We start from the raw sequence: 9,744 nt of genomic DNA on the forward strand, positions 1-9,744 counted from the left end.
TGAGCGTGGTTCGGCGACAACACGCTCCTTAACTCGCCTTGGGCTCCCGAGCCTGACGGCCCAGCTCGCGTATAAGCAGACTCAGAGTAAGCTGGAGCCCCCGTGTAAGTAGCCTAGGCATAAGGGGCCCTTGCCGCTTCTTGTACTGGAGGGGCCATCTCGGGCTCCCTAGGCGGATCCACTAACGAGTAGTCTGGTACCTCGGGCTCTGCATCTCGGGGCTGCTTGGCACGAGTTCGTTTGGCGACTCGCTTCCTCCTCTTCATGGCGTGAAACAGGTTCCCGCCATGAATCTTCTCTGAGTCCATCACACCTGCAAAAAGAGCTTGGCATCAGGAAAACAAAATAAGAGAGCAAAACAAAAGGCAAGCCTCTGTGTAAGGAACCTATCCGAACTCAGACCGGCCTCGATGAGATTGGCCTTCATCAGATAATGGTGGCATTTTAGCCCAAGCCGTGCCCATTCCCGGAGGCCCTTCGCCGTTTCCCTATCAAGCGTAACACCGGCATCAGGGGCAGCCATCCCCCACCCGGTTTGGAACGGCCACCCCAATGCACTTCGCACCCCGAAGTAGTCCTGTTTTCACGCCGGGACCTTGTTGGGAAGATCATGTAAAAGCTTAAAACCCGCGCGAGGAGAGAGGTAATATGCCCGCCTACGCCCGGGAAGGGTACCCGCTTGCTTCAAAATCTCCAGGTCTAAAGGCAAGATCTGTTTGCAAAATAGGGAGATTGTCCCCACCAAGTTTCTTATAGAATTCGGGTGAACTTGATCGATAGTAACGCCGAAGTGGTTCATAACCTCGACAATGAGGGGGGGGAAAGGCAGGCGCAACCCAGAAACGAGATGCTCCCGGAATATCACGATCTCATCAGGACCGTGTTCCCAAGGGAAACTGCCCGAGGGTATAAAATAGGTGTACTCCCTAGGCAAGTTGAACTGGGTAATAAGGGAGTGAAGCTCCTCACGCGTCATGGTCGAGGGCCCAAACTTGTCTAACGTCCGACCTCGACGGGAGGAGGACGCCAAACTACCCATGGCGACTCGGCCTATGGGTTCAAACTCTTCCTCGAGCTCTACCTCGGGTACACTAGGGTTGTCGGGGGATGCAGCTCGGTTCGTAGAACCTGCATCTGACCCACTCAAAGAACTGTCTGAGCTATCCGAGCTAGACATCGGGAGGAGAAGGATTCCAGGAAAGTACTCACCCGGAAAAAAGCAAACGAACTATGGGAACTTTAACGCGAGCTAAAGACTTGGACGCGAGCTAAAACTTGGACGCGAGCTCAAGAACCAAAGCGCAGAAGAATGACAAAGCGACTGGGGCCCCCCCCACTATTTATACCCACAGTAACCGAAAATCAACGGTTCTGTTCAAAGCAAATCCAATGGACTGCAGTCACGCTGACCGCACGTCTCCTGAGATCGAGACGTGACTGGCTGCACGTCTTTTGAAACTGAAAGAGCACCTGCGCACGTCTCCCCGCATTAAAGGCAGCAACGACGCATTTTTTCAAATTTGAAAAGACGCCCGCTGTCACCTCTCTCAGCGGCGCGTTTTTTTTTTTAATTTTAAAATAAACGCGCGCTGTCACGTCTGTCAACATTTATAGACAGATTGGCACGTTTCCCGACTTTTTGGCGCTCGAGAAACCCGAAAAAATCCTAACGAACGCGCATTTCGCGCTATCAGTCAAAAGCAGTTCGAAGTACGAGTCAAATCCACCCGCCACCTCGCGAACTCCCCGCTTCAGGGCAAGTCTTTTTGCGCGAGGAGTGGGGGTCAATTGATGAAGGAAGATTTGGCCCGACCTCGTAACCACTCAACACGTGGCAAAGGCAACAGCTCAGCACAATAGCACGCCCAAGGCGCGATCTTTGAAAGGAGGAAACCAGCGGTCCGAACTCCCTACAAGGAGCCCGAACTCCCCGTAAAGAGCCTGAGCTCTCCCTTAGACCTCGAGCGTTACGAACACAAAGGGCAATAGCCCGAACTGGCCCACCCCATGGAAATTCGGGCCACACCTCCATCCGAACTCAAGAGTTCACCTCGCACACCACTCCAACACTTCACCCCCAGGACGCCGAACTGAACAACCTTACCGTACCTGACACCGAAGGAGTCCGTATCCTGAGGCGGCGAACCTGACTGACTTGGGATTTGACGCTTGACAGCCGCACTTCAACAGCCACCTGCCACCGCCTTCTCCAGTTACAGAGACGGCTCCGACAAAGAGAACAGTGGCGGTTCTGCCCCAGTAGAGGTGATGACACCCGAACTGGCAGAAGCGTAGGGGTAATCATACCCGACCTGACAAAAGCTTAGGAGTGAGCGCGCGAAGTGGTTATAAAAGGCCCCCTTCCCCCCAAGAAGAGAGGTATGTGATAACTTTGCGCCATCTGGTTTTTATCTTGCCTTTGAGGAAATACTAACTTGAGTTTCAGTGCATTCTCACCGGGTTCTTCCCCGGAGATTACTCGCTTTCTCCTTCGTTTCAGGCACCTTTTGCTCCAACACGAGGCAAGATGTTTAACAGCTAGGACCGGCTGAATAACGCTCCATCAGTTACCAAAACTTGTTTCCTCTTCTCCCTGTCTTTCTGCAAACCTTGACGAAACGGTCTGTTTTATCTTTCTGATTCGACACTTCACCCTTGACGAAACGGTCTGTTTTATCTTTCTGATTCGACACTTCACCCTTGACGAAACGGTCTGTTTTATCTTTCTGCAAACCTTGACGAAACGGTCTGTTTTATCTTGCGTTTAAGTGGGGTTTCTGGCCGAGTTATTCTAGATTGGTAGTGTTTGACAGGGGTAAGAGATTGGAGCCGGCAATTTGTTTATTGTAATAATTAGCGTGCATTAAAGTTTCTCCGCAATTGTAATAATTAGGGAAGTAAAAAATAATTCAAGTAAAGGAGGGTTAACGTTTGTTAGACATTTATTGGGAGGTTGGACATATAGGGATAGGTGGCCTGATTTGAGTGGGTTAATAGAGAGGAGAGGAAGACGAGGTTAATAGGAAACCCGAACTGATCGCAGATGGTTTACAAGGATAAGAGATAAATCAGATGAAAATTGATCCAAGCTTCACCTTTTACCTCCCTATATTGAAAATGAATAGGCCATCAAACAGTACTCACAGAAGTGATTTCGGCCACGTTTGGCAAGTTTTTTCACGCGGGAATCGGGTTGTTTAAAAACTCAGAAACCTGAAATTTGGGATTTTTCCGTTTGGCAATAGAAATATCTATTCGGGAAAAGCTCCAGCCCATAAAAGATGCTAAAAGCCCAAATTTGAGCTTTTTCAAAAAGCTTCAAATGAAGCTTTTACAGTCTTTTATGCCCTGTCTTCTTCAAATGTGTGGTACGGTGCACACGCTTTGGAGAAAATGAGTTATCTTTCCACCAAAACTATTTGAATGTGTAACCGGAACCTATCAATGGTATGTGGGGCCCACATTAGATATTATGTGGGACCCACCTTATAAAATGTATGTGCGCCCCACATATGTCCACACATGGACCCTATATGCATGTCCACTAATAATATGTGGAGTCCACCTTGCAAATTATACGTGGGCCCCACATATATGTCCACACTTGGACCTTACATATATGCCCACTAATTGTATGTAGGGCCCACCTTGAAAAATGTTTGTGGGCCCCACATACATGTCCACACATGAACCCACATGCATGTTCACCAATAGCATGTCGGGCTCACCTTGTAAAATGTATGTGGGCCCCACATACATGTCCCACATGGACCCTACATGCATGTCCACCAATGGCATGTGGGGCCTAATTTGAAAAATGTATGTGGGCCCCACATACATGTCCACACATGTACTCACATGCATGTTCAATGACATGTTGGGCCCACCTTGTAAAATATATGTGGGCCCCACATACATGTCCAGTAATGGTATGGTGGGCCCACCTTATAAAATATACATGGGCCTCACATACATATCTACCAATGGTATGTGAGTGTCCCACACATAAGACATTCATATATACATAACACATTTTTTATCGCATTACCAAACAGTCTTCTAGCTTTTATGATCTTTTGTGAGATCCATGAAAATATTTCAACCAAACAGCACGTGTTAATACCTACGTGACGATATGGGGGGTCATGGACGAAAAATATCAAACTCCATGGCCACAACTTGATTTGCGCGGTTCGATTGTACGCACTATTGTTGTGAAAGAGACCAAATAATTCACCTCGAGGACAGAAAATATTTGTTGTCTTTGGAAGATCAGGAAGCGTTGAAGGAGTTGTGAGAGAAGGCAATTCCATTAGCGGCGTAAGTCGCATTTTTAGCTTCCTTTGGCAAAGGAGAAATGAGTGGAGAAATTTGTGAGATTTCTTGTGATATTTGTCCCAAAAGCGTATCAGATTTTTACATCTTACCTGACCAACACTCTCTACCCACGATCCGGGGTATCAATATTTCTGGTCAGCTTCATGTGTCCATGACTACACCCGATTGGAAAACATCTCCAACATCTATACCAAGCATATTGTATTCGAAGGTGGAATAGTTGCGCGTGAAGAGGAAAACTCATTTTTGGGTAAAATGGGAGTTAACGTGACAAGCTCGTCCTGTTAGCTCCGCACGAGGCCGAGGGTGCATGCCTGTGAGAGGAAACATGGCCGCTTCTAACAGTGTGGGAGGTTTTTGAGCACAAGTCGGTGGAATTGGGATCTGCTCCTCATACAGAGCGTCTCACAATGACCTCACGAGCACATCCCACCACCATACGATAAGGAATGAAAATCCCGTAGGGGTACGATATTTATGATTGACTTAATTAGTAGATGCAAGAATAGTAGTTCAGAATGGAAATGGAAGAAGATAATTTATTGGACAAAGATAGATTCACGAGAGTCCCGGATAGGAAGTAGAGTTTCAGATAGACTTGCGAGAGTCCCAGATAGAAGTCTTTTTGTTTTATTTTTCTTTTTGGATTAGGAATACCTTTGTTTTTAGAATGTTTTGGGGAGCAAGGAATTCCATCGTTTGTATATAAATATCATAAGGTATCTCGGAGAAGTTGGCCTCTGTAGACGCTCCTCCCGTTTCCCCCTTCACTGATCTTCTTCGATGGGTCCAAGTTGAGGGTTGCTCTCTCAATTTCCGTGGAAGTTATCTCGGAGAACTGGGGCACCTGTGAGTTGAACTCTCGATCGCCTCTTGGCACCTTGTTCGTATCTCATCTGCCCTAGTTAATGCCCTTCACGCTCAAACAACAGTTGATCACGCTCTCTCTGCAACCCATCGCTCTCATTCTTCAACTCATCACGCTCTTTCTACAATCCATCTCGCAACTCTCGCTCTCTCTGCAACTCAATCCGCAGGTCATTCCGCTGTTTTAGCAACTCGTCTCTTTGGTACTTGAGATTGGCCATGAGTTCTACCCAAGAGAGGATCTTCTCCTCGAACTCATCCAGCAAGCCATCGGAATCAGCGATTTGGTGATCAAGTGAGGAAATCCGCACGGACGACCACCCGAGTTCCATTGTGACATTCACCGGCTTGTGAGAGATGTTTATAGTTGTAGTCGAACTTCGGAGTGATCACTGATCCATACTCTTCTATTCAAGCGTGAGTAGTCGATGACTCGACGTTGATTTGAGTACAAATCTATTAGACAGAGACAGAGCAGTCGTTATCCTGTGAATCGTGTGTAGGGAAAAGAAAGGCAAGGGGTTGTTGTTTGAGTTAAGCCCCACCATCATTAGAAACTCAGCGACTTCCTAGACTTTGACTGTCAACTAGAGAGAAGAGGAGTTCTCGATCGCCGGGTGTTGTCGCTATAGTCGTGGCATAGAGGAACCGCAACAAGCAGCGTTCGGTCGTACCTCACCAGAATGTTTTTGATCTCCTTCTTCGACTATTCGTCTACGTACTTCTAGTAGTACGCAACCAAGGCCTTGGCGATGCTCTGTTGAATTGCATATATCTGGGAGGTGTGCCTACCACCTCTTACTCGGATTCGCATATCGACGTCGGAGAACTGGTGCTTACCGAGTAAAAGAATAGGCTCGAAAGCGTTATAACGGAGGATCTCCTGCTCCACCAACTCGATCTGACAGCCGTTAATCTTGATCAGACCCCTCCCGCGCTTGTAGTAGGTAATGGAGACAGTCATTTTCTTTCGACCAAAACATTGAACGGACTCTATTGGTCACCATGGTTGCCAACAACGACAGGAACGGTGAGAGCTCGAGTAAGTCTGTTGGACCCTCGGGGGGATGTGGCCGAGGTACGACAAAGGCTCATACTGCTCAGTCATCATCGGGGCGTGAGGAGGCTGCTAACACAGTTGTGACTAACAAAGAGAAGACCAGACTGAACGAGCTTAATGACGAGCAATTGCAGACTCTTGTAAACATGCTTAATGCTTACAAAACAAGGACTAATGAAAAACTCTCTGGTAAGAATTACTCCACTAAATGGACTATTGACTCTGGGCATCACATCACATGATAGGGAACTTAAATGTGCTCGTTGACACCTATGATGTTGCACCTTGTCCTGTTCGCTTACCCAACGGTGCGCACACCGAGGCCGTGAAAAAAAGCACTGTTGAACTTGGAAATAATTTTAAATTGTTGCACGTATTATATGTCTCAAAACTCAATTGTAATTTATTGTCAGTAGGTCGGTTACTTCGTGACACAGATTGTATTGTGATGTTTACTAATAAGTTGTGTGTGATACAGGACCGCATCTCGAGGACTCTGATTGGTGCGGATGAACAGCTTGATGGGGTCTGTATCTTCAAGGGTGTGGCGTCGATCCGTGCTTAAAAGACAGATGGAATTGGATCATGCGATTTGTGGCATCGGAGATTGGGACACCCTTCTTATCAAACGGTTAGTTTGCTTCTTAATATCAGTAATAGTAAGAACAAAACCTATGATATTTGTTTGAAGGCAAAGCAAACTAGAGATATTTTTATTCAAAACGACAACAAAGTGACCGATTGTTTTGCATTGATTCATTGTGACTTATGGGGTGCTTATAGAGTACATGCATCTTGCGGTGCTGTATATTTTTTGACAATTGTTGATGATAATTCTCGAGCAGTTTGGATTTATTTGTTGGCTAAAACAAGTGAAGTTGGTCGAACACTAAAAAATTTTTGTGCAATGATTGAACGACAATTTAATAAGAATGTTAAGGTGGTGAGAAGTGATAATGGAACAGAGTTTAAATCCTTGAAATCATATTTTGACGAGCAAGGGATTTTATTTCAGACTTCCTGTGTTGGAACACCACAACAAAATGGTTGTGTGGAGAGAAAGCATCATCATATCTTGAATGTGGCCAGAGCACTCAAGTTTCAAGCACATATTCCGATCAATTTCTGGGGTGAGTGTGTTTTGACCGCAGGGTACTTGATTAACCGGACACCTTCGACCCTTCTTGGTGGTAAAACACCTTACGAGATGTTGTTTGGACAAAGTCCTTTCTATAAACATCTCAGAGTTTTTGGTTGCTTGTGTTTTTCGTAAACTTGGGACCGTGACAAATTCGTCGCTAGGAGTAGAAAATGTGTCTTTGTTGGGTATCCTTTTGGGAAAAAGGGATGGAAATTATATGATCTTGAGTCTGGTGATTACTTCGTCTCATGAGACGTGGTGTTTAGTGAGGCCGAGTTTCCCTTTGCCACTTCGGACCATCAACCCTCAATAATCAGTCCTCCCGTAGCCAAAAAAAATATTGTATTTCCTTGGGCCACTCCTCCTAACATGGTATCTGAGTCACCTCATATAGAAGTTAGGGGGAGCGACACGATCAATGAAGAAGGACATCAGAACACGGGTAATGATGAGGAGGCATACCCTCTTGATGAGACAATGAGCCATACAGATTGCAGAAGTAATGAAACTCCAGCTATTCCTCATCCCTCCACGGAGTTATTAGGCCGCGGACATCGAGAAAAGCAGTTCCCCCAGCTATTTACAAGACTTTGTCACACACTCTGCTCGTCGTTTAGACATCTCCACAGTTTCTCCCGCATCATCTCAGTCCTCAGGTACTCCTTATCCCATAACTCATTATGTGACGTATGATAATTTTTCTGTGAAACACAAACATTTCTTGGCAGTTGTTACTACAGGTCGCGAACCTACTCGTTTCTCTGATACGATGACTGACGCTCGGTGGCGCGAGGCTATGCGCCAAGAGATACAGGCTTTGGAAGACACTGGGACATGAACCCTGGAAGACCTCCCACCTAGAAAAAAGGCAATCAAGTGTAAATGGGTCTACAAAATCAAGTACAACTCTGATGGATCCATTGAAAGATTTAAAACACGATTGACAGTCCTGGGCAACACTCAAGTTGAAGGTCTTGATTACAACGAGACCATTGCCCCTGTGGCTAAAATGGTCACAGTTTGGACCTTCTTAGCAGTTGTTGCGGCCCAACATTGGGAATTGAGTCAGATGGATCTCCACAATGCTTTTCTGTATGGTGATCTCCATGAGAAGGTCTATATGAAACCTCTCCAGGTTTTTTGGCCTCTGGGATTGGAAAGGTATGCAAACTCTAAAAATCTTTGTATGGTATGCGGCAAGCCCCCCGAAACTGGTTCTCTAAGTTAGGTGCTGCCTTGAAAACTTTTGGGCTTGAACAATCCTATTCCGATTATTCCTTATTTACATATCGCAAGAATGGGCTTGTCTTACACGTCCTGGTTTATGTTGATGACTTAATCGTTGGTGGGAATAACCCGAAGTTCGTACACAAATTTAAACAGTATATGAACCGGTGTTTTCACATGAAGGACTTGGGTGTTCTTACATATTTTTTGGGCATCGAAGTGACTCGCAGATCATCGGGGATATTTCATTGCCAAAGAAAATATGCACTTTATATTATTACAGAAACTGGCTTATTGGGGTCCAAACCTGCTCCCTTTCCTATTACTCAGAATCATAAACTTGCCCTTGTTGACGGAGCACTCCTTGATGACCCTGAACGATATCAACGTCTTGTGTGTCGTTTGATTTATTTAACCATTACACGGACGAAGCTCAGTTATTGCATCCATGTCCTGGCTCAATTTATGCAGTGTCCTTGTGTTGATCATTGGGATGCGACATTATGTGTGGTTCGTTATCTGAAAGGACGTCCTGGTCTAGGAATATTTTTGCATTCTGATAGTGTTATGCAATTATATGCCTATTATGATTCCGACTGGGCGAGCTGCCCTCTAACTCGTCGCTCTCTTACTGGGTTGCTTTGTCATGTTAGGACATTCCCCCATCTCCCGGAAGACTAAGAAACAACATACTGTCTCCCGGTCCTCTGCTGAGGCTGAATACCGGTCAATGGCTACTACCAGTTGTGAGTTGAAGTGGTTGAAAGGTCTATTGTCGTCCTCAACCTATACGGTTGTTTTGTGACAATCAAGTTGCTCTGCACATTGCTGCGAACCCTGTCTTCCATGAGCGAACCAAACATATTGAAGTTGATTGTCATTTCATTCGCAATGAGCTCCAATCCGGCACCATTGTGCCTTCCTATTTACGTACCGGTGAACAAGTTGCCAACATTTACACAAAGGCTATCGGATAAAAACAATTTGATTTTTTCCTTCCCAAGTTAGGCATTCGCAATCCTCATGCACCACCTTGAGGGGGAGTATTGGACAAAGATAGACTCGCGAGAGTCCCGGATAGGAAGTAGAGTCCCGGATAGACTCGCGAGAG

Source organism: Nelumbo nucifera, chromosome 4, assembly GCF_055504915.1.
Source record: "Nelumbo nucifera cultivar China Antique chromosome 4, China Antique-T2T, whole genome shotgun sequence".
Taxonomy (NCBI): domain Eukaryota; kingdom Viridiplantae; phylum Streptophyta; class Magnoliopsida; order Proteales; family Nelumbonaceae; genus Nelumbo; species Nelumbo nucifera.